Here is a 25,792-nt window from a genome sequence, read left to right as displayed (position 1 = left end):
CTTTCCTGGTTATTTCCTTGTCTTTGAGGAGGTTACTTAAGGCCATCGAGGTCAAATTTGCCTGCTTTGTCACCCAACTCTCTAGATTGCCCAATTCACTTAGTGCCTTGGCTGCCACCACCCATGGCAGGAACACGGAGATGGCAACCCTTTTTAATTTCACCCAGTGGTAAATTTTGGCATCACAGTGTTCATCAAATTGACTTGCACTACGTTTGGTCAGTTTTGGTCTATTTTTTGATTGCCGAATTGGAATTTGGGTCATGTTGGGGGAAGCGAGGGAAAGACACCCCAGAGTACATGGACCTCCGAGAAGGCGAGAGGGGATTCCTGGATACACCCAATCTCCACAAATAAAAAACAGTCCCCGGTCCAACTTCCTGGTGTATGAGTCATCAGTTGAGGGAGCACCCACTTTGGTGACATACTGGCACCATTGGTTTGCCTGAAATTTAAGCTTATGTTGCTTAACATCCTCGTACAAGTCATGGCAGGAACTGGGTTTATAGGCAAAGTGGACACAGTAAGTGGCTTTTGCAGAGCCCAATAACTCAGATTATTGGGGCTCAGTGTCGGCGTAGGGCAGATCATAGACCCATTTCCGTCAGAGCACCAGGGGGTTCACAATGGGTGTCTTAGCGGTGTTAACAAGCCCCCAATACCTGAATATCTCCACCCACTTGTTCAGAGGGTTCTCATTGTTAATTTGAGTTTGGATGGTGCGCAGAGAGGTGGGATACTCCTCTAACTTAGATGGAATGCCCACCAGGCAGGTGGACATCACATTTTCTGCTGTGGATGTCGAGAGGCACAAATGATCTTGTTGGAGGGCATGGGCCAGGGTTACCCATGCATTCTTCCGGGGTTGTGGAACAATCCACGTGTCCAGAGAGGACTGGTAGAGGGCCATATGCTGGAACCAAGTGAGGAACAGGAACACAGAGGTTGTCGTAATGTAAGTCTGAAAGAAAAGGAGACCATATAATAAATCAACAATGGAAAGAAAAATGCCACTTGCTGTCACAACATGAAGGGTAGAAAAGATTAGGGGACTCTTTCCCCCTTGCAGTGTTTTCTATTCAATGCCACTGCATCATTTGTGGGATTTCTAGGGTGTCTGGGGAGGCATTCTGTGTTTGGCTCTCTTGCTGTCCAGGGGTATAAGGTTTTACCTATTTCTTGGGGATCCATCTGACTCCTGAGGACGTGGACAAGCATGCATATCCACGTCCCCAGGTGACAAGCTGGTACAGACCCTGGATCTCTCCAGAGTCCATATCCCTTATTAATACTGGAGGTCTTTCTTCAGGTTTTAATTGCTGATGCTGTTTAAAATGTTGTGGGACTGGCAGTTCCGGCCTATTAAAAGAGCAATTCAAAAAGTTAATAGTAAAAAGGGCCTTGTAGAGCCTGAGCTGTGGTGACAAGTCTCAGATGTCTCCCCGTTGGCGAAGGAGGACTTTCTTTAATGTTTGATAGGTCCTTTCTATCACAGCCTGGCCAGTGGGGGAGTGTGGAATCCCCGCCCGATGGTTAATCCCCCATTCTTGTAAAAACTTACCGAACACTGTAGAGTTGTGTAATTTTAGGTTCTATTTAAGTTATTGCGTTTATTCAATGTACGCGGTTTGTTCTATGCTCAGTTGGTTTGTTCCATGTACCCCCGGTTTTTTAAGTTAGTTCCTTCCCCAGTTTCCCGCCTCTCCTCCCCAAAAGTGCAAAGTCATTCCCCTGTCCCCTCCCAGGGTCCCTGTCTGTCACCCGGTGCTCCTGCCCCTCCATCTAGAATCTTCTACCCAGGGCATCGTGTGATTGGGCCGGGCCCTGAGGCCCCTCCCATATCCCTCTCCCCTTGGCCCTTACCCCAAGAGCGAGCCACTCCCCGAAGATTCCCATTGGTCCCAGTTTTCCCCACCCTTGCAGTATAAAATCTTTTGTCACCCTGTTCCAAGTGCCTTCTCTGGCAGGCACCAGTTCTGTTAACTGGATCCTCGTCAGCACGTTGTCCCCGTTGGGACATAATAAAGAGGATTTTGGCCCCCAGAGGAGGACTCTCTTTTTTGTCTGCACCGCGGGGATTTCGGCTGCTTCTCTAAAAACCCACACAGCGCTCTCCAAAGCCCTCAGAGGTCCAGCGGAGGGTGCTGGAGACCTGCCTGCTCTCTCCCTCACAGAGAGCTAGCCAGGGGCAAGAAGACGAGGCTTGAGGGGGAGAACGCGGCAGAACACCTTGGAAGTATAGGCTGGGCCGTTATCAGTCTTGATGGTAGTGGGGACCCCCAAGGTCGCGAATGCTTCCGTAAGATGTTTTTGTTCATCCGCGGCCTTCTGCCCTCTGTGGGCCGAGGCGAAGACTGCCCTGGAGAAAGTGTCCACGGAAACGTGCACATGCTGGAATCTTCCAAATTCGTGTATGTGTGTTATGTCAGTTTGCACACCTCACAACTGCGGAGTCCTCTAGGGTTCACTCCAGAACCCACAGTAGTAAGGTGGACTCCTGGCAGTCAGGGCATGCAGCCACAATTGCTTTGGCCTGGTCACACCATAGGTGGAATTGGTGGACCAGATCTGGGGCATTTTGATTGAACAGTTGATGGCTCAGCTTGGCCTGCTGGACGATGTTTGGTTGGCCAACCAGCTGTAAAGGGGCGGCCAGAGCATCTGCCCTGTAGTTGCCTTCCGCAATAAATCCGGGGAGGTTGGTGTGTGACCTCATGTGCATTACATAAAAGGGTTGCTCTTGGTGGGAAACCAGAAGGATCAATTTCGAGAGTAAGCCAAATATCACTGGGTTGGAAATCTCTTTGAGCACTGCATGCTCTGCCCTGGACACAACACCTGCTACATAAGCCGAATCTGTAACAATATGGATGGGTTCTGGAAATCTCTTGAAGGCCCTGACGACAGCTTCCAACTCAGCAACTTGTGGAGAACCCTCCACAACCTTTACATCAGCTTCCCACTGCTGAGCCTGGGGGTCCTTCCATGTCATCACAGACTTGTAGGACCCTCCGGACTCATCAGTAAAAATTGTCAGTGCCTTCAGTGGTTCATTACTTTGGATATTTTTTGGAATCAAATCAAATTGTGTTTCAAATATGTTATGATCTGGTTGGCTAATAAGAATTTGTCCTGTGTAGCTGTCCAGGGAGAACTGTAATCTTTCATTGGTTTGAAGCAAGTGCTCAAGGCTTTCCTTAGACAATCTCCCTGTGGATGTCTTAATAGGGAGATGAATGCACATAAAGTCACACCCCACCAGCCCCCATAGACAAGCCCTGGCCTGCATGATCAGCTGGGCCATCAACTCCTGTGGCCTGGTGATGCTCTTGGACAACTGGTGACCAAGGAACGCCCACTCTATGATTAAGAGGGAATTCTGTTGGTCTGTGTCCCATTGGAAGATCAGCCCATGGAGGTGTGGCAACTTACCAAGAATGATGAATCGGAAGGGCAGGCCCTCACGGCACCAGCGGGCTTGCTTGCCTGCCAGTGTGGACTGGACTTTCTCCAAAGCAGCCTTGGCCTCCTGGGTCAGAGCCCTCGGGGAATCCAACTCCTCCCTCCCCCTCAACAAGTTGAAGAGGAGGGATTGGTCCCTTGTGGTGAGCCCCAGCCGGGGTCTTAATCAGTTTAAAGACCCACACAGCTGATGGAGGTCCCGTAGCGTTGTGGTGTTGTTGTTAATAATTGGTCTTTGGGGCATGATGGTCCTGTTGCTGATCTCAAGGCCCAGATACTTCCAAGGCAACAGTTATTGCACTTTTTCCTTTTGTAACTCAAATTCAGGCTGCGATAGTGTCCTCCAGTGCCTCTGCAAGCACATTGTCGCTGTGGGCACAAACAAAGACATCGTCCATATAGTGGTATAAGATGCAGTTTTCCCACTTGGCGTGCACCGGGACAGAACTCTGGTGACATACCACTGGCAAATGGTAGGACTGTTCTTCATTCCTTGCAGGAGAACTTGCCAGTGGTAGCGCTTCATGGCAGCCTCTCTGTTGATGGAGGTCACAGAGAAGGCAAAGTGTGGTGCATCAGCTGGGTGCAGGGGAATTTGAAAGAAACAGTCTTTTATGTCTATCACTGCCAATTTCCAATTTTGGGGGAGCATAGATGGGGAAAGCATCCCTGGTTGGAAGGACCCCAAGTCCTCAATGACATTATCGATCTTCCTCAGATCGTGGAGGAGGCGTCACTTTCCTTCCCTGGCTTCTTAATGATGAAAACCGGAGAATTCCAAGGGCTGTTGGTTTCTACTATATGGCCTTTGCCCAGTTCCTCCTGCACAATCTGAGTGCGCGCTCTTAATTTTTCCTTGCTTAGTGGCCACTGCCCTATCAAGACAGGTGTATCCATGAGTCAATTGAGTCTTTGTGTAGGGCACTCTTCAGTGGCCGCACCTAAAAATCCTGAGAGGCCAGTAGTTCTAATTTGGCCCCCCACTGGGACATGGTGTCTCTGCCCCAGAGAGTGAACTTTGAATTTAAAACGAATGGGTGTACAGAGGCTAATTGCCCATTCGGCCCCGTAATTTGGACTATGCTCTTGGATTGCTGTGCCAATTGCGGAACCCCTACATCTAAAACTGTGCAGCCTACACATTGCATCTCCCACTGTGGCGGCCATTTGTGTGGAGGAATGACCATCACATCTGCCCCTGTGTTCATTATCCCATGAAATTGGATGGAATGCTCCTCTCTCTTAAGGCCACACCATATGAGGGGCTTCTCTGTTGGGAAGGATATATAAATATAATTGCCTAGCAGAAGAATCACAATAGTACAGCCAGGATGAATATCATGCCCCCTACTGACTGGACAGTGCCCTTACCTACAGATAGGTCCAAAAGTCAAATGGACTGTTCCATCTCACCCCCCAGAATGTATGGTTCATCCCACACCTGTAACCCTCCCCTGAAACATCAAGTGTCTGTAACCCCACTGGCCCAAGTCTTGTTCCAGCCCACCTTGAAGGCCCCTGATAAGGGGTCTCCGAGGGGCCAGATGCCCTCTTGGAACTTCCTCCCTCCTCTTGGATCCCCCCCTCTCTTGGAACTTCCCCTCTCTTGCTTTTTCCCCCTCTTGGAGTCCCTGCTCTTCCCTTTGTCTCTCCCCTGCCCCATCATCCTGCCATGTGCTGCGTCTGGCGGCTCGAGGCAGGACCTTTCACCATCCCTAATAAACCTGATATTCTAAGAGCAACCAACAGAGATCTCTCATCCTAATCCACCCAAACCATCCTGGAGCCTCCTACGTCTTTACACTTCTCCTCTCCCAGCACCTCGGTGTAAAAAACAGAGATATCCAGGTCATCACACAAAAGATGAGGCACTGGAATGGCCTGTGCAATGATCTGTCCCTCCGGCAGGAAGGTGGCGGGTGGACACAGCACGCCCTGAGATAGAAGGTCGTAGGATGAAGCAAGAGGATCGCAGGAGGGATTTCTATCTTATGTGGGGTGTGTTTGGTGTCCCCAGTGACAAGGTACTTGCAGTTCAGAAGGTTGTTCCGCCTGTGAGTTTCACAGTCTCGAATGCAGGCTAGAAGCTCTGCTGTTGCGGTAATGAAGTGCCAGTCCTGGTTGGAAAAATGAATAGCTTTAGTAAGTCTGAGCCGGTATGGTTCTGTTTTGTCTGTGGTATACGCCTGGCTGCTGATACTGGGTACGATATGGTGTACTGCAGCTCTTGTGTCAACACTTTGACCTACCCCATTTATATAATCACGCGGGGTAGGTCAATTAGTTTTTTTGTTCCTCAGAGGTCTCCCCCTCCCCTGTTTTCTTCCCTTGTGGAGGCACCATTCCTGGGAAGGGGCACTGGCTGATTAAGTGGCTCTCCTGCTTGCAATGGAAACATCAGCGTTTGGGTAGAAAAGGCCTCGATGTTGGAGGTCTTGTGGCTGCCGATGTCAAAGCCACAACCTTTTCCTGCGGTTTCTTCACCAAGTCCTCAGCCATCAGGGTGGCCTTTTTTGTGCACTCCTCAATAAGTTGATCAAGCTTCGTTAGAGGGGACGCTGGGAGTGCCAAGATGACCCACCGACAAGCTTCATTGGCATTGGTGGTGACAATCTCAAGTATGAGCTGATCTTGTAGCTCCTGCCCTTCCACTCTTTTTTTCTACAGCAGCTCTCACCCAATCCATAAAGTCAATAAACGTCTCTGCAACAGACTGCTAAAGAGAGATATGTGATATAACAGGTTCCTTAGAGGGAATGCTAAGGAATGCTCGCTCTGCAGCGTCTTTTGTAAGATCTAAGATGTGGGAGCCCAGGGCATCCCTCTGGCTGCCCTGGAAGATCTGGGACCCTGGCAGGGGGTCAGAAACCCCCCTGTACAGAGCCCCGAAGACACTGTTTCTGATCTCTGTCCATGGAAAAGAGTTTTCAATCTTACAAGGATGAATTACAAGCTCTGAGTGTGGCATGGGTGCAAAAGTAAAATTTTAGGATTCTAGATAAGGGGTCCAAAGGGGACAAGATGGAGGAAATTGGGGGTGTCTTGTCCTTTTTCTCCTTCTTCATGTCCTCCATGTTTCACTGCAGTGTTGGCATTTTTCTATTGGTTTATGCTGGGGACACACTGTTCAATGTAGGCGATAGATATTGGCACATTTTTGTAAATATAGCACACGTAGTTTATGGTACATAATGTTTGTAACATCCCACTGAGGGTCAGAGCCCCACATGCTGCCTTGCAGGACAGACCTGCGGCAGGGCAGCAGAACATGTTATAGATAAGCAAGAATAAACAACCTTGAAAACCAGCATAGACGATTTATGACTTCTTTGGCAGCAGGGCTGACTTTCTACAATCTCGGAATCATCTAAATACCACAGATTCTGACACTAATACAGCCCTAGAGGAATCCCTGAAGACTGCTTCGGAGCCTGGCTCCAGTCACCCTCACCAACAAGGTGGTCTATGGTGATTTCTTCTTCTTCTATGTCAGTGGCATAATTGGCACTCTGTAAGATACCTGGAAGGAGGTCCCCTGCTAATCTCTTCCAAGTTCTTTCCCACATTTTATATTCTGATGGAGGGAGCAGGCAACAAAATAGACACTTTAAATCAGCAGGGACCATGGTATTAGAGTTAAATGTTGCCTTTAAAATTCTCCTAAGAATTCACTTTTATGGCCGAATTCACGTTTGGTTTTACAGAGCTCCCTTATGCACTCATACGAGAGGGGTTCCCATCTTGGGTGTTGCCCTCTCGCATTATAGGTTACTGGAGCCAGGAACAGAGGATTGGTGTCATTGTCCACTTTCTGTTTTCCATGCCTGGCACTCCCACCCCCCACGTCACTGTGGGAACTGGAAGGCGGGGCATGGGGAACAGGAAGGTGATGGGCAGGGTCTTGGAGGGTGGAGCCTTGCGCAGGAGTGACGTAGGAAGAGGGTAGTGCTGTCAGTGTAATGGGAAAAGGGGTGGGAGCAGGTGACGTAACTTCAAGGGTTGGTGCAATCGGTGGAGTGGTGCAATAGCATCTGGGAGGGGTTTGACTAATTGCCGCAAGGGAAGAGGAGGGGTTAGAGAAAGGAAGAGGAGCGTCTGGGGTGTGTGCAGGAAGGGGTAAAAAGGGATTCTGGGGAGGAGAAGTACCCACCATGTGGCGACGGCCATCTTGTGATGGTAAAGTTGGTGCCAATAGGCAGCAGCCATTCCCGAGGGGTCAAGGAAAGGGTTTGGTGGAACAAGGAAAGAGTTTGGTGGAACAGAGCCTCCTTGAAAACAATCAGGACTATTAACAGGGTAAGAGGACTCAGGAGAAGGGTTAGGGACAGTGTCTCTGACAGTGTGGCCAGCACTGTCAGAGCGAAGGTACCGGGGGGACCTGGGGGAGCCGGGGAGAAGGTGGCAACCCTGCGTCTTCTGTGGACGGTCTGCTCCCTGCTGTCCACCCGGCACAGGGGAAGAGGGGATAGGAGAGTGCAATGGGGAAAGGGGTCTATGGAGAACTGGGGATATTGCAGATGTATTAGTCTTAGTGTCCCATCCATCTTGACCACTCTCTGTATCCTTCATCACATCCCAAATTAACAGAAATAACCTCATAAAACCTCCTTTCACTGAAGGATCACCCCTCTTGGTGCCTTCAGTCAAAACCACTCCAACACTCTTCCAAAAGTCTTTTTCCCTCACATTCTGGACTGAAACATTTGGGAAATGAAAAAATATCCATCTGATGAACCGCGTAACTAAACCTTTAGAAAAACCTCTACCCCCTTCCCTCAGGGTGCAACCCTCCCTCAGGAGTCGCACAACTTGGGTATAAATCTCCTTTTGCTGCATGGACAGCTGAACGCCCATGTCGTCCACGTAGCCTAAAATCCCACCCACCTGCTGCAGGAAAAGCAAAATGAAAAACAAGAAGGGTCTAGGGAGACAACAGCGGCAGACCACTCACACTGCACGCGGCATGTCCCTTTCCTCAGGAGCATGGCTGCCTAACACCCAAGGAGCCCCCTGGCCAGGTCTGTCCCATGCCACCAAGGAGACTCACCAAACCACTGACCTCTAGAAAACAGGCTGCAGCAGGGGTCCTCAGGTCTGAAGACGTCTTCCTGGGCGTTGATGGGAAGATTGTGTCTTCCTCGCCTGGGAGCACCACCAGACAGAAGTTGGCGTGCTCACACAAGGGTGTTGGTGCTGCCAAAACTGTAATCCAAGGGCTGATGCCCACAGGAGAAGTCTGTTTGGGAGGCTATTCCCTGTGAATGCGATGGAGTCCGCGACGGCATCCCTCATGGTGACGAGAGAGGAGAAGTGTCAAGAAAAGCCCCTTGTTGGTGTGCCAACTGTGGCACCTTCTCAGCGGCCACTGGGTAGCAGAGCACTGGCTAGCAGTCCCCCAGAGTGGCTGGTGGGTGTCACGAGAGTGGCTGCCCCTGGGTCTCCAATGAGATCAACAGGTGGTGGTGTGTGCAGCGGCATGGGTGGCGCTGGCACAGAGGGCAAAGAGGTGACATGAAGATCCGAGACAGAGGGATAAAGGAGAGGACACTTGCATGTGGTTCAAGGAGATTTTATTCCATGAACTGGGTCAGGGACAAGTGCCAAAGAAAATGGGGTCTGGCTAGAACTTATAAAGGGTGTGGGCATGAAGGGGTATCACCATGGGACATCCAATGACAAAAGATTACATTAGGATTACATCATAGGTCATAACCAATGGGGAAAAGCTGGGGAGGGGAAAAGCCTCAGGGGACCAACTGATGGCAAGAACAGGGATGATTGACAAAGAACTTTTGAGAACAAAATGGGGGTGGTTACACTGACTGACAGGGGAGGTAGGCAGCACAACTTGGATTGACATATCTATTCTGGGGTAAAAGGGGAGGAACAGGGAGATTGGCAGTCAAGTGGCGGGAAAACTTAGGGATAAACAACCTGGGAGAAACCACTGTGAGGGGAAGAAATAGGGGGTACAAGGAGCATACCAAACGAAACTTTCTAACAATAAATTTCTAACTCATATAGTAAAATGATGCAAGATCCCACAAAACACACACCACCACAGCTCTTCCCGCACTCAGAGCACTCACAGGGCTTCCCTTACCGATGGCTCCATTGGTGTCTGGTCAAATGAGAGCTCCTGGAGAAGCTCTTCCCACACTGGGGACACTCGTAGGGCACCTGCTGGTGCCTGAGGAGGTGGGAGTTCCTCCTGAATTCCTTCCCGCAGTCGGGGCAGCAGAAGGGCCTCTCATCCGTGTGAACCCGATAGTGTCTGAGGAGATCGGAGCTGGTCTGAAACCTCTTCCCACACTCAGAACACTCGTAGGGCCTCTCCCCACTGTGGATCCTCTGGTGCTCGATCAAGCTGGAGCTCTGGCTGAAGCTCTTCCCTCGCTCGGAACACTTATAGGGCCATTCCCCAGTGTGGGTCCTCTGGTGCCTGATCAGGTCGCAGCTCCTCCTGGAAGCTCTTCCCACACCCCCCACACTCATAGGGCCTCTCCCCAGTGTGGGTCCTCTGGTGACTGATGAGGTGTGAGTTGTTCCTGAATCCCCTCCTGCAGTCAGGGCAGCAGAAGGGCCTCTCCTCTGTGTGAACCCAACAGTGCTTGAGGAGATGGGAGCTGGTCTGAAACCTCTTCCCACACTTGGAACACTTGTAGGGCCTCTCCCCAGTGTGGATCCTCTGGTGCACAATCAGGCTGGATCTCTGGCTGAAGCTCTTCCCACACTCCCCACACTCATAGAGCCTCTCCCCAGTGTGGATCCTCTGAAGCCTCATCAGCTGGGAGCTCCATCTGAAGATCTTCCCACACTCTGAACACTTGTGGGGCTTCTCCCCATCATGGTTCTGCTCAGGGACCACCAGCTCCGAGCTCTGGCTCAATCTTCGGCAGCCTTCCCGGCCCAAGGTGGATCTTTCCTCCTCACATTCCCGCGATCTGTGTTTGCAGTCCCTCGTTGTGCGGGCTTTTCCTCCCCATTGGGTTCCTGCACTGTGGAGCTGCTCAAAATGGCCTCTTCCACGAGGTTCTGCCGCGGGGATTTGTCCTCCCTGCTCTTCATCCTCATCTCCTGCTCTGGGGGAGGAAGGACAGGGAGAGGATTGTCCTCACAGCCTCCTAGGAGCTGGGAATGGGAAATGCTGGTCTGGGGAAAACAAGGGATTAGCACATTGAGTTTGAAGGTCCCTCTACCCAAGCCCATCTCTATAAGTCCCTGGCCACCTGGGCTCCATAAAAACCTCCCAAACACTGAGATTCAGCCCTGAAAAAGCCTCTCAGGAGTTCCCCATCCTGGCTCCCTCCCCGCTGGTGTTCGGGGTTCCCCCTGCCCCAGCTGCTGGGGTCACGCTTGGACTGGGGGCTCCCCTTCTCCTGACTGGGGGTTAAACAACCCCAGCAATTAGTGACACTGTGTGTTTTGGCTACCTTGGTCTTTAAATTTTCAAAACATTTTTGATGACTGATCCCTTGGTGAAACTCTGGAGGTGTTTTGGCAGACATCAGTAGTACTTTAGTGACACCGTTCTTCATTCTTTTTGCTCAATGTCATTCAAGTTAGGAACAATAATTCTGTTGTCCATGGAGATGGCAACTTTTTAATTCCAGAATAATGCCCCCAAGGTCCTTTAGTGTTCAGCTTTACCATGTTGTCTGTGGGTAACAAGGCTTGGTGGGGCCCTTTCCCCTTTGGCTGGAAAACGGCCAGAACCTCTACTTAAAGGAAAAAAAAGGAAAAAGAAAAAAAATACAATTAGATGAATTGTAAAAGATACAAATAAAATCCAAGTGTTAGTGAAACAACTTCTGTAACTTTGCATTAAGACGTAAATGATCTTTTTAAAAAGAGAACTCAGTAATTAACATTGTAAAAGTGCTGATGGCATGGATCCATCTTACTGACCTCAGCAGTGTTTTTTAAAGATTTTGGGGTTTGTTTCCAACATTGGTATTTTAAATTGTCGTCAAAGCAATAGGAAATTGATTGGGGCCCTTCCAGCTCCAGACAGGACTGGGAATCTAAACTCTGTCAAACCCCAAATCCTTTAGAAGATGACCTTCCTTCTCACTCTGGGAATGAGCTGCACATTCCCTCTGAAATGGTCAGGGGTTTCTTACAGATGAAAAATCACACTTACGGCTTTTTGCTCCAGATTGGAAGTGGGAAAGGCAATTCTCCATCCATCAGCTCCAGACTCCACTGCCTCAGGAACATGGATCACTTGCCAGGTTTGGCCCACTCGTGGCACTTCTAGAGGAGGAAGAAAGTGCAACTGCACAATTCCAGCCAAAAAGAAATGAAGAATGAATAGTGGACATCCAGGGGTTCCTGCGGAGATTCAGGGGTTCAGCTGGGACTGTGGAGAGTTTGGGTCCTTGCCAATTGGATGTGTGTCCCCAGCTGCAATCTCCTGGCCTACAGGGGAGTCTCACTTACCTGCAAAAGCAGAAAGCTCAGGCACTGTGCTCCCACCCTGGCATACAGTGCACAGTGAAGGCAATTGCAAAAAACCAGCAGCTGCTCACTCCCAAACACGAGGCGCTGTCTATGTCCTTGCTTCCCGACAAACTCGGTGCAGCCCATTTTTTCTGCCGCTGCTGTCGAGTTCTCTGCATCTCGGAAGCTCAGGGCACGAACAAGAATTCTCCAGATTCGTCTGCATCAGGACCAAGTCAAAACGCAGGAAAGTCGTCCTGGAGCACCTGCCAGAAGCATGCCAGCGGTGAATTGAAAGCGCAGGCAGCTGCAGCCAAGGTCTTTTAGCAGTGCCAAGGCAGCGCACACAAGCCGGTTTCGTTCTTCGCCTCTCAGAAGCCAACCGCTCTCCCCGGCTGCCGGAGGCGAAGAAGCGGCTACTAGGTGCACCGCTGACGTGAACCGCACTTGTAGGCTGCAAAGCGCGGCTTCGGCAGAAAGACGCCGGCAACCGCCGCTTTCCTGCGGACAGCTGCCGAGAGCCAGGGTCTGCGTCTCTAGCGGACTGCATCATAGCGAAAAGCTTTTCCAGCGTGTCTCGCAGGGAGAAAGCTTGCCAGCGCAGTGCACGCATCCCGCCCTTGCCCAGAAACATGGATCTGCTGAACACTCCAAAAACACTACTCTTTCCTAGGCAAGCTTCAAACTGCTGTCAGACATCTGTGCTCTCTGTTTGCTGCTGCCCTGCTCGTTGTAGAGGAGTGCACAGCTCCACCTGACATTCAGTGCACAGCGAAGTCAACTGCAAAAAACCAGCAGCTGCTCACTCCCAAACACAAGGCGCTGTCTATGTCCTTGCTTACCGAGCAACTCAGCGCAGCCCTTCTTTTCTGCAGCTGCCATCGAGTTCTCTGCAACTCGGAAGCTCAGGGCACGAACAAGAATTCTCCAGATTCGTCTGCATCAGGACCAAGTCAAAACGCAGGAAAGTCGTCCTGGAGCACCTGCCAGAAGCATGCCAGCGGTGAATTGAAAGCGCAGGCAGCTGCAGCCAAGGTCTTTTAGCAGTGCCAAGGCTGCGCACACAAGCCGGTTTCCTTCTTCGCCTCTCAGAAGCCAACCGCTCTCCCCGGCTGCCGGAGGCGAAGAAGGGGCTACTAGGTGCACCGCTGACGTGAACCGCACTTGTAGGCTGCAAAGCGCGGCTTCGGCAGAAAGACGCCGGCAACCGCCGCTTTCCTGCGGACAGCTGCGGAGAGCCGGAATCTGCGTCTCAAGCGGACTGCATCATAGCGAAAAGCTTTTCCAGCGTGTCTCGCAGGGAGAAAGCTTGCCAGCACAGTGCACGTATCCCGCCCTTGCCCAGAAACATGGATTTGCTTAACACTCCAAAAACACTACTCATTCCTAGGAAAGCTTCAAACTGCTGTCACACGTGCGTGCTCTCTGTTTTCTGCTGCCCTGCTCGTTGTAGAAGACTGCACAGCTCACCCTAGCATTCAGTGCACTGCGAAGTCAACTGCAAAAAACCAGCAGCTGCTCACTCCCAAACACAAGGCGCTATGTCCTTGCTTCCCGAGCAACTCAGCGCAGCCCTTCTTTTCTGCAGCTGCCATCGAGTTCTCTGCAGCTCGGAAGCTCAGGGCACGAACAAGAATTCTCCAGATTCGTCTGCATCAGGACCAAGTCAAAACGCAGGAAAGTCGTCCTGGAGCACCTGCCAGAAGCATGCCAGAGGTGAACTGAAAGGGCTGGCAGCTGCAGCCACCGTCCTCTAGCAGTGCCAAGGCAGCGCACACAAGCCGGTTTCGTTCTTCGCCTCTCAGAAGCCAACCGCTCTCCCCGGCTGCCGGAGGCGAAGAAGCGGCTACTAGGTGCACCGCTGACGTGAACCGCACTTGTAGGCTGCAAAGCGCGGCTTCGGCAGAAAGACGCCGGCAACCGCCGCTTCCCTGCGGACAGCTACGGAGAGACGAAGTCTGCGTCTCAAGCGGACTGCATCATAGCGAAAAGCTTTTCCAGCGTGTCTCGCAGGGAGAAAGCTTGCCAGCGCAGTGCACGCATCCCGCCCTTGCCCAGAAACATATATTTGCTGAACACTCCAAAAACACTACTCTTTCTTAGGCAAGCTTCAAACTGCTGTCAGACATCTGTCCTCACTGTTTTCTGCTGCCCTGCTCGTTGTAGAGGAGTGCACAGCTCCACCTGACATTCAGTGCACAGCGAAGTCAACTGCAAAAAACCAGCAGCTGCTCACTCCCAAACACAAGGCGCTGTCTATGTCCTTGCTTCCCGAGCAACTCAGCACAGCCCTTCTTCTCTGCAGCTGCCATCGAGTTGTCTGCAACTCGGAAGCTCAGGGAACGAACAAGAATTCTCCAGATTCGTCTGCATCCGGACCAAGTCAAAACGCAGGAAAGTCGTCCTGGAGCACCTGCCAGGAGCATGCCAGAGGTGAACTCAAAGGGCTGGCAGCTGCAACCACCGTCTTCTAGCAGTGCCAAGGCAGCGCATACAAGCCGGTTTCGTTCTTCGCCTCTCAGAAGCCAACCGCTCTCCCCGGCTGCCGGAGGCGAAGAAGCGGCTACTAGGTGCACCGCTGACGTGAACCGCACTTGTAGGCTGCAAAGCGGGGCTTCGGCAGAAAGACGCCGGCAACCGCCGCTTTCCTGCGGACAGCTGCCGAGAGCCAGGGTCTGCGTCTCTAGCGGACTGCATCATAGCGAAAAGCTTTTCCAGCGTGTTTCGCAGGGAGAAAGCTTGCCAGCACTGTGCACGCATCCCGCCCTTGCCCAGAAACATGGATCTGCTGAACACTCCACAAACAGTACTCTTTCCTAGGCAAGATTCAAACTGCTCTCAGACGTGCGTGCTCTCTGTTTTCTGCTGCCCTGCTCGTTGTAGAGGAGTGCACAGCTCCACCTGACATTCAGTGCACAGCGAAGTCAACTGCAAAAAACCAGCAGCTGCTCACTCCCAAACACAAGGCGCTGTCTATGTCCTTGCTTCCCGAGCAACTCAGCGCAGCCCTTCTTTTCTGCATCTGCCATCGAGTTGTCTGCAACTCGGAAGCTCAGGGCACGAACAAGAATTCTCCAGATTCGTCTGCATCAGGACCAAGTCAAAACGCAGGAAAGTCGTCCTGGAGCACCTGCCAGAAGCATGCCAGCGGTGAATTGAAAGGGTTGGCAGCTGCAGCCAAGGTCTTTTAGCAGTGCCAAGGCTGCGCACACAAGCCGGTTTCGTTCTTCGCCTCTCAGAAGCCAACCGCTCTCCCCGGCTGCCGGAGGCGAAGAAGCGGCTACTAGGTGCACCGCTGACGTGAACCGCACTTGTAGGCTGCAAAGCGCGGCTTCGGCAGAAAGACGCCGGCAACCGCCGCTTTCCTGCGGACAGCTGCGGAGAGCCGGAATCTGCGTCTCAAGCGGACTGCATCATAGCGAAAAGCTTTTCCAGCGTGTCTCGCAGGGAGAAAGCTTGCCAGCACTGTGCACGCATCCCGCCCTTACCCAGAAACATGGATTTGCTGAACACTCCAAAAACACTACTCATTCCTAGGAAAGCTTCAAACTGCTGTCACACGTGCGTGCTCTCTGTTTTCTGCTGCCCTGCTCGTTGTAGAAGAGTGCACAGCTCACCCTGGCATTCAGTGCACAGCGAAGTCAACTGCAAAAAACCAGCAGCTGCTCACTCCCAAACACAAGGCGATGTCTATGTCCTTGCTTCCCGAGCAACTCAGCGCAGCCCTTCTTTTCTGCATCTCGGAAGCTCATGGAGCAAACGAGAATTCTCCAGATTCGTCTGCATCAGGACCAAGTCAAAACGCAGGAAAGTCGTCCTGGAGCACCTGCCAGAAGCATCCCAGATGTGAAGTGAAAGGGCTGGCAGCTGCAGCCACCGTCCTTTTGCAGTGCCAAGGCTGCGCACACAAGCCGGTTTCGTTCTTCGCCTCTCAGAAGCCAAGCGCTCTCCCCGGCTGCCGGAGGCGAAGAAGCGGCTACTGGGTGCACCGCTAACGTGAACCGCACTTGTAGGCTGCAAAGCGCGGTTTCGGCAGAAAGAAGCCGGCAACCGCCGCTTCCCTGCGGACAGCTGCGGAGAGCCGAAGTCTGCGTCTCTAGCGGACTGCATCATAGCGAAAAGCTTTTCCAGCGTGTTTCGCAGGGAGAAAGCTTGCCAGCACTGTGCACGCATCCCGCCCTTGCCCAGAAACATGGATCTGCTGAACACTCCACAAACAGTACTCTTTCCTAGGCAAGCTTCAAACTGCTCTCAGACGTGCGTGCTCTCTGTTTTCTGCTGCCCTGCTCGTTGTAGAGGAGTGCACAGCTCCACCTGACATTCAGTGCACAGCGAAGTCAACTGCAAAAAACCAGCAGCTGCTCACTCCCAAACACAAGGCGCTGTCTATGTCCTTGCTTCCCGAGCAATTCAGCACAGGCTTCTTTTCTGCAGCGGCCATCGAGATCTCTGAAATTCGTAAACTCAGGGTATGAACAAGAATTCTCCAGATTCATCTGCATCAGGAACCAAGTCAAAACCCAGGAAAGTCGTCGTGGAGCACCTGCCAGAAGCATGCCAGAGGTTAACTGAAAGGGCTGGCAGCTGCAGCCACCGTCCTCTAGCAGTGCCAAGGCTGCGCACACAAGCCGGTTTCGTTCTTCGCCTCTCATAAGCCAACTGCTCTCCCCGGCTGCAGGAGGCGAAGAAGCGGCTACTAGGTGCACCGCTGACGAGAACCGCACTTGTAGGCTGCAAAGCGCGGCTTCGGCAGAAAGAAGCCGGCAACCGCCGCTTTCCTGCGGACAGCTGCGGAGAGCCGAAGTCTGCGTCTCTAGCGGACTGCATCATAGCGAAAAGCTTTTCCAGCGTGTCTCGCAGGGAGAAAGCTTGCCAGCGCAGTGCACGCATCCCGCCCTTGCCCAGAAACATATATTTGATGAACACTCCAAAAACACTGCTCTTTCCTAGGCAAGCTTCAAACTGCTGTCACACATCTGTGCTCTCTGTTTTCTGCTGCCCTGCTCGTTTTAGAGGAGTGCACAGCTCACCCTGGCATTCAGTGCACAGCGAAGTCAATTGTAAAAAACCAGCAGCTTCTAACTCCCAAACACAGGGCGCTGTCTATGTCCTTGCTTCCCGAGCAATTCAGCACAGCCCTTCTTCTCTGCAGCGGCCATCGAGATCTCTGAAATTCGTAAACTCAGGGTACGAACAAGAATTCTCCAGATTCGTCTGCATCCGGACCAAGTCAAAACGCAGGAAAGTCGTCCTGGAGCACCTGCCAGAAGCATGCCAGAGGTGAACTGAAAGGGCTGGCAGCTGCAACCACCGTCTTCTAGCAGTGCCAAGGCAGCGCATACAAGCCGGTTTCGTTCTTCGCCTCTCAGAAGCCAACCGCTCTCCCCGGCTGCCGGAGGCGAAGAAGCGGCTACTAGGTGCACCGCTGACGTGAACCGCACTTGTAGGCTGCAAAGCGGGGCTTCGGCAGAAAGACGCCGGCAACCGCCGCTTTCCTGCGGACAGCTGCCGAGAGCCAGGGTCTGCGTCTCTAGCGGACTGCATCATAGCGAAAAGCTTTTCCAGCGTGTTTCGCAGGGAGAAAGCTTGCCAGCACTGTGCACGCATCCCGCCCTTGCCCAGAAACATGGATCTGCTGAACACTCCACAAACATTACTCTGTCCTAAGCAAGCTTCAAACTGCTCTCAGACGTGCGTGCTCTCTGTTTTCTGCTGCCCTGCTCGTTGTAGAGGAGTGCACAGCTCCACCTGACATTCAGTGCACAGCGAAGTCAACTGCAAAAAACCAGCAGCTGCTCACTCCCAAACACAAGGCGCTGTCTATGTCCTTGCTTCCCGAGCAACTCAGCGCAGCCCTTCTTTTCTGCATCTCGGAAGCTCAGGGAGCAAACGAGAATTCTCCAGATTCGTCTGCATCTGGACCAAGTCAAAACGCAGGAAAGTCGTCCTGGAGCACCTGCCAGAAGCATCCCAGAGGTGAAGTGAAAGGGCTGGCACCTGCAGCCACCGTCCTTTTGCAGTGCCAAGGCTGCGCACACAAGCCGGTTTCGTTCTTCGCCTCTCAGAAGCCAACCGCTCTCCCCCCGGCTGCCGGAGGCGAAGAAGCGGCTACTAGGTGCACCGCTGCGTGAACAGCACTTGTAGGCAGCAAAGCGCGGCTTCGGCAGAAAGACGCCGGCAACCGCCGCTTCCCTGCGGACAGCTGCGGAGAGCCGAAGTCTGCGTGTCTAGCCGACTGCATCATAGCGAAAGCTTTTCAGCGTGTCTCGCAGGGAGAAAGCTTGCAAGCACACTGCACGCATCCCGCCCTTGCCCAGAAACATATATTTGCTGAACACTCCAAAACACTACTCTTTCCTAGGCAAGCTTCAAACTGCTGTAAGACATCTGTGCTCTCTGTTTTCTGCTGTCCTGCTGGTTGTAGAAGAGTGCACAGCTCCACCTGACATTCACAGCGAAGTCAACTGCAAAAAACCAGCAGCTGCTCACTCCCAAACACAAGGCACTGTCTATGTCCTTGCTTCCCGAGCAATTCAGCACAGCCCTTCTTTTCTGCATCTCGGAAGCTCAGGGCACGAACAAGAATTCTCCAGATTCGTCTGCATCAGGACCAAGTCAAAACGCAGGAAAGTCGTCCTGGAGCACCTGCCAGAAGCATGCCAGCGGTGAATTGAAAGGGCTGGCAGGTGCAGCCACCGTCTTCTAGCAGTGCCAAGGCTGCGCACACAAGCCGGTTTCGTTCTTCGCCTCTCAGAAGCCAACCGCTCCCCCCGGCTGCCGGAGGCGAAGAAGCGGCTACTAGGTGCACCGCTGACGTGAACCGCACTTGTAGGCTGCAAAGCGCGGTTTCGGCAGAAAGAATCCGGCAACCGCCGCTTTCCTGCGCACAGCTGCGGAGAGCCGAAGCCTGCGTCTCTAGCGGACTGCATCATAGCGAAAAGCTTTTCCAGCGTGTCTCGCAGGGAGAAAGCTTGCCAGCGCAGTGCACGCATCCCGCCCTTGCCCAGAAACATATATTTGCTGAACACTCCAAAAACACTGCTCTTTCCTAGGCAAGCTTCAAACTGCTGTCACACATCTGTGCTCTCTGTTTTCTGCTGTCCTGCTCGTTGTAGAGGAGTGCACAGCTCACCCTGGCATTCAGTGCACAGCGAAGTCAATTGTAAAAAACCAGCAGCTTCTCACTCCCAAACACAAGGCGCTGTCTATGTCCTTGCTTCCCGAGCAACTCAGCGCAGCCCTTCTTCTCTGCATCTCGGGAGCTCAGGGCACGAACTAGAATTCTCCAGATTCGTCTGCATCAGGACCAAGTCAAAACGCAGGAAAGTCGTCCTGGAGCACCTGCCAGAAGCATGCCAGAGGTGAACTGAAAGGGCTGGCAGCTGCAGCCACTGTACTCTAGCAGTGCCAAGGCTGCGCACACAAGCCGGTTTCGTTCTTCGCCTCTCAGAAGCCAACCGCTCTCCCCGGCTGCCGGAGGCGAAGAAGCGGCTACTAGGTGCACCGCTGACGTGAACCGCACTTGTAGGCTGCAAAGCGCGGCTTCGGCAGAAAGACGCCGGCAACCGCCGCTTCCCTGCGGACAGCTACAGAGAGACGAAGTCTGCGTCTCAAGCGGACTGCATCATAGCGAAAAGCTTTTCCAGCGTGTCTCGCAGGGAGAAAGCTTGCCAGCGCAGTGCACGCATCCCGCCCTTGCCCAGAAACATATATTTGCTGAACACTCCAAAAACACTACTCTTTCCTAGGCAAGCTTCAAACTGCTGTCAGACATCTGTCCTCACTGTTTTCTGCTGCCCTGCTCGTTGTAGAGGAGTGCACAGCTCACCCTGGCATTCAGTGCACAGCGAAGTCAATTGCAAAAACCAGCAGCTGCTCACTCCCAAACACAAGGCGCTGTCTATGTTCTTGCTTCCCGAGCAACACAGCGCAGCACTTCTTCTCTGCATCTCGGGAGCTCAGGTCACGAACAAGAATTCTCCAGATTCGTCTGCATCAGGACCAAGTCAAAACGCAGGAAAGTCGTCCTGGAGCACCTGCCAGGAGCATGCCAGAGGTGAACTCAAAGGGCTGGCAGCTGCAACCACCGTCTTCTAGCAGTGCCAAGGCAGCGCATACAAGCCGGTTTCGTTCTTCGCCTCTCAGAAGCCAACCGCTCTCCCCGGCTGCCGGAGGCGAAGAAGCGGCTACTAGGTGCACCGCTGACGTGAACCGCACTTGTAGGCTGCAAAGCGGGGCTTCGGCAGAAAGACGCCGGCAACCGCCGCTTTCCTGCGGACAGCTGCCGAGAGCCAGGGTCTGCGTCTCTAGCGGACTGCATCATAGCGAAAAGCTTTTCCAGCGTGTCTCGCAGGGAGAAAGCTTGCCAGCACTGTGCACGCATCCCGCCCTTGCCCAGAAACATGGATCTGCTGAACACTCCACAAACATTACTCTGTCCTAGGCAAGCTTCAAACTGCTCTCAGACGTGCGTGCTCTCTGTTTTCTGCTGTCCTGCTCGTTGTAGAGGAGTGCACAGCTCACCCTGGCATTCAGTGCACAGCGAAGTCAATTGTAAAAAACCAGCAGCTTTTCACTCCCAAACACAAGGCGCTGTCTATGTCCTTGCTTCCCGAGCAACTCAGCGCAGCCCTTCTTCTCTGCATCTCGGGAGCTCAGGGCACGAACTAGAATTCTCCAGATTCGTCTGCATCAGGACCAAGTCAAAACGCAGGAAAGTCGTCCTGGAGCACCTGCCAGAAGCATGCCAGAGGTGAACTGAAAGGGCTGGCAGCTGCAGCCACTGTACTCTAGCAGTGCCAAGGCTGCGCACACAAGCCGGTTTCGTTCTTCGCCTCTCAGAAGCCAACCGCTCTCCCCGGCTGCCGGAGGCGAAGAAGCGGCTACTAGGTGCACCGCTGACGTGAACCGCACTTGTAGGCTGCAAAGCGCGGCTTCGGCAGAAAGACGCCGGCAACCGCCGCTTCCCTGCGGACAGCTACGGAGAGACGAAGTCTGCGTCTCAAGCGGACTGCATCATAGCGAAAAGCTTTTCCAGCGTGTCTCGCAGGGAGAAAGCTTGCCAGCGCAGTGCACGCATCCCGCCCTTGCCCAGAAACATATATTTGCTGAACACTCCAAAAACACTACTCTTTCCTAGGCAAGCTTCAAACTGCTGTCAGACATCTGTCCTCACTGTTTTCTGCTGCCCTGCTCCTTGTAGAGGAGTGCACAGCTCCACCTGACATTCAGTGCACAGCGAAGTCAACTGCAAAAAACCAGCAGCTGCTCACTCCCAAACACAAGGCGCTGTCTATACCCTTGCTTCCCGAGCAACTCAGCACAGCCCTTCTTCTCTGCAGCTGCCATCGAGTTGTCTGCAACTCGGAAGCTCAGGGAACGAAGAAGAATTCTCCAGATTCGTCTGCATCCGGACCAAGTCAAAACGCAGGAAAGTCGTCCTGGAGCACCTGCCAGAAGCATGCCTGCGGGGAACTGAAAGGGCTGGCAGCTGCAGCCACCGTCCTCTAGCAGTGCCAAGGCTTCGCACACAAGCCGGTTTCGTTCTTCGCCTCTCAGAAGCCAACCGCTCTCCCCGGCTGCTGGAGGCGAAGAAGCGGCTACTAGGTGCACCGCTGACGTGAACCGCACTTGTAGGCTGCAAAGCGCGGCTTCGGCAGAAAGAAGCCGGCAACCGCCGCTTCCCTGCGTACAGCTGCGGAGAGCCGGAGTCTGCGTCTCTATCAGACTGCATCATAGCGAAAAGCTTTTCCAGCGTGTCTCACAGGGAGAGAGCTTGCCAGCACACTGCACGCATCCCGCCCTTGCCCAGAAACATATATTTGCTGAACACTCTAAAAACACTGCTCTTTCCTAGGCAAGCTTTAAACGGCTGTCAGACGTCCGTGCTCTCTGTTTTCTGCTGCCCTGCTCGTTGTAGAGGAGTGCACAGCTCACCCTGGCATTCAGTGCACAGCGAAGTCAATTGCAAAAAACCAGCAGCTGCTCACTCCCAAACACAAGGCGCTGTCTATGTTCTTGCTTCCCGAGCAACTCAGCACAGCCCTTCTTTTCTGCGGCGGCCATCGAGATCGCTGAAATTCGTAAACTCAGGGTACGAACAAGAATTCTCCAGATTCGTCTGCATCAGGACCAAGTCAAAACGCAGGAAAGTCGTCCTGGAGCCCCTGCCAGAAGTATCCCAGAGGTGAACTGAAAGGGCTGGCAGCTGCAGCCACCGTCCTCTAGCAGTGCCAAGGCTGCGCACACAAGCCGATTTCGTTCTTCGCCTCTCAGAAGCCAACCGCTCTCCCCGGCTGCCGGAGGCGAAGAAGCGGCTACTAGGTGCACCGCTGACGTGAACCGCACTTGTAGGCTGCAAAGCGCGGCTTCGGCAGAAAGACGCCGGCAACCGACGCTTCCCTGCGGACAGCTGCGGAGAGCCGGAGTCTGCGTCTCTATCAGACTGCATCATAGCGAAAAGCTTTTCCAGCGTGTCTCGCAGGGAGAAAGCTCGCCAGCACAGTGCACGCATCCCGCCCTTGCCCAGAAACATATATTTGCTGAACACTCCAAAAACACTGCTCTTTCCTAGGCAAGCTTCAAACGGCTGTCAGACGTGCGTGCTCTCTGTTTTCTGCTGTCCTGCTCGTTGTAGAGGAGTGCACAGCTCCACCTGACATTCAGTGCACAGCGAAGTCAACTGCAAAAACCCAGCAGCTTCTCACTCCCAAACACAGGGCGCTGTCTATGTCCTTGCTTCCCGAGCAACTCAGCGCAGCCCTTCTTCTCTGCATCTCGGAAGCTCAGGGCACGAACTAGAATTCTCCAGATTCGTCTGCATCAGGACCAAGTCAAAACGCAGGAAAGTCGTCCTGGAGCACCTGCCAGAAGCATGCCAGAGATGAACTGCAAGGGCTGGCAGCTGCAGCCACTGTTCTCTAGCAGTGCCAAGGCTTCGCACACAAGCCGGTTTCGTTCTTCGACTCTAAGAAGCCAACCGCTCTCCCCGGCTGCCGGAGGCGAAGAAGCGGCTACTAGGTGCACCGCTGACGTGAACCGCACTTGTAGGCTGCAAAGCGCGGCTTCGGCAAAAAGAAGCCGGCAACCGCCGCTTCCCTGCGGACAGCTGCGGAGAGCCGGAGTCTGCGTCTCTATCAGACTGCATCATAGCGAAAAGCTTTTCCAGCGTGTCTCGCAGGGAGAAAGCTTGCCAGCACTGTGCACGCATCCCGCCCTTGCCCAGAAACATATATTTGCTGAACACTCCAAAAACACTACTCTTTCCTAGGCAAGCTTCAAACTGCTGTCAGACATCTGTGCTCTCTGTTTTGTGGTGTCCTGCTCGTTGTAGAGGAGTGCACAGCTCCACCTGACATTCAGTGCACAGCGAAGTCAACTGCAAAAAACCAGCAGCTGCTCACTCCCAAACCCAAGGCGCTGTCTATGTCCTTGCTTCCCGAGCAACTCAGCACAGCCCTTCTTCTCTGCAGCTGCCATCGAGTTGTCTGCAACTCGGAAGCTCAGGGAACGAAGAAGAATTCTCCAGATTCGTCTGCATCCGGACCAAGTCAAAACGCAGGAAAGTCGTCCTGGAGCACCTGCCAGAAGCATGCCAGAGGTGAAATGAAAGGGCTGGCAGATGCAGCCACTTGTACTCTAGCAGTGCCAAGGCTTCGCACACAAGCCGGTTTCGTTCTTCGCCTCTAAGAAGCCAACCGCTCTCCCCGGCTGCCGGAGGCGAAGAAGCGGCTACTAGGTGCACCGCTGACGTGAACCGCACTTGTAGGCTGCAAAGCGCGGCTTCGGCAGAAAGAAGCCGGCAACCGCCTCTTCCCTGCGGACAGCTGCGGAGAGCCGGAGTCTGCGTCTCTATCAGACTGCATCATAGCGAAAAGCTTTTCCAGCGTGTCTCGCAGGGAGAAAGCTTGCCAGCACTGTGCACGCATCCCGCCCTTGCCCAGAAACATATATTTGCTGAACACTCCAAAAACACTACTCTTTCCTAGGCAAGCTTCAAACTGCTGTCAGACGTCCGTGCTCTCTGTTTTCTGCTGCCCTGCTCGTTGTAGAAGAGTTCACAGCTCCACCTGACATTCAGTGCACAGCGAAGTCAACTGCAAAAAACCAGCAGCTGCTCACTCCCAAACACAAGGCGCTGTCTATGTCCTTGCTTCCCGAGCAACTCAGCACAGCCCTTCTTCTCTGCAGCTGCCATCGAGTTGTCTGCAACTCGGAAGCTCAGGGAACGAAGAAGAATTCTCCAGATTCGTCTGCATCCGGACCAAGTCAAAACGCAGGAAAGTCGTCCTGGAGCACCTGCCAGGAGCATGCCAGAGGTGAACTCAAAGGGCTGGCAGCTGCAACCACCGTCTTCTAGCAGTGCCAAGGCAGCGCATACAAGCCGGTTTCGTTCTTCGCCTCTAAGAAGCCAACCGCTCTCCCCGGCTGCCGGAGGCGAAGAAGTGGCTACTAGGTGCACCGCTGACGTGAACCGCACTTGTAGGCTGCAAAGCGCGGCTTCGGCAGAAAGACGCCGGCAACCGCCGCTTTCCTGCGGACAGCTGCCGAGAGCCAGGGTCTGCGTCTCTAGCGGACTGCATCATAGCGAAAAGCTTTTCCAGCGTGTTTCGCAGGGAGAAAGCTTGCCAGCACTGTGCACGCATCCCGCCCTTGCCCAGAAACATGGATCTGCTGAACACTCCACAAACATTACTCTGTCCTAGGCAAGCTTCAAACTGCTCTCAGACGTGCGTGCTCTCTGTTTTCTGCTGTCCTGCTCGTTGTAGAGAAGTGCACAGCTCCACCTGACATTCAGTGCACAGCGAAGTCAATTGTAAAAAACCAGCAGCTTTTCACTCCCAAACACAAGGCGCTGTCTATGTCCTTGCTTCCCGAGCAACTCAGCGCAGCCCTTCTTCTCTGCATCTCGGGAGCTCAGGGCACGAACTAGAATTCTCCAGATTCGTCTGCATCAGGACCAAGTCAAAACGCAGGAAAGTCGTCCTGGAGCACCTGCCAGAAGCATGCCAGAGGTGAACTGAAAGGGCTGGCAGCTGCAGCCACTGTACTCTAGCAGTGCCAAGGCTGCGCACACAAGCCGGTTTCGTTCTTCGCCTCTCAGAAGCCAACCGCTCTCCCCGGCTGCCGGAGGCGAAGAAGCGGCTACTAGGTGCACCGCTGACGTGAACCGCACTTGTAGGCTGCAAAGCGCGGCTTCGGCAGAAAGACGCCGGCAACCGCCGCTTCCCTGCGGACAGCTACGGAGAGACGAAGTCTGCGTCTCAAGCGGACTGCATCATAGCGAAAAGCTTTTCCAGCGTGTCTCGCAGGGAGAAAGCTTGCCAGCGCAGTGCACGCATCCCGCCCTTGCCCAGAAACATATATTTGCTGAACACTCCAAAAACACTACTCTTTCCTAGGCAAGCTTCAAACTGCTGTCAGACATCTGTCCTCACTGTTTTCTGCTGCCCTGCTCCTTGTAGAGGAGTGCACAGCTCCACCTGACATTCAGTGCACAGCGAAGTCAACTGCAAAAAACCAGCAGCTGCTCACTCCCAAACACAAGGCGCTGTCTATACCCTTGCTTCCCGAGCAACTCAGCACAGCCCTTCTTCTCTGCAGCTGCCATCGAGTTGTCTGCAACTCGGAAGCTCAGGGAACGAAGAAGAATTCTCCAGATTCGTCTGCATCCGGACCAAGTCAAAACGCAGGAAAGTCGTCCTGGAGCACCTGCCAGAAGCATGCCTGCGGGGAACTGAAAGGGCTGGCAGCTGCAGCCACCGTCCTCTAGCAGTGCCAAGGCTTCGCACACAAGCCGGTTTCGTTCTTCGCCTCTCAGAAGCCAACCGCTCTCCCCGGCTGCTGGAGGCGAAGAAGCGGCTACTAGGTGCACCGCTGACGTGAACCG

The 25,792-nt window shown here is 53.3% G+C and overlaps 1 pseudogene; it reads right to left on the bottom strand.

Annotated features, from left to right (window-relative positions):
- Positions 1-11,682, bottom strand: part of LOC140685172 (uncharacterized) — a 655,070-nt pseudogene extending 643,388 nt beyond the window's left edge.
- Between the last annotated feature and the right edge of the window lie 14,110 nt (positions 11,683-25,792).

This window comes from Taeniopygia guttata, chromosome 16, assembly GCF_048771995.1.
Source record: "Taeniopygia guttata chromosome 16, bTaeGut7.mat, whole genome shotgun sequence".
NCBI lineage: Eukaryota > Metazoa > Chordata > Aves > Passeriformes > Estrildidae > Taeniopygia > Taeniopygia guttata.
Note: the sequence above shows the minus strand (reverse complement) of the source record. Positions and strands in the feature narration are given on the sequence as shown.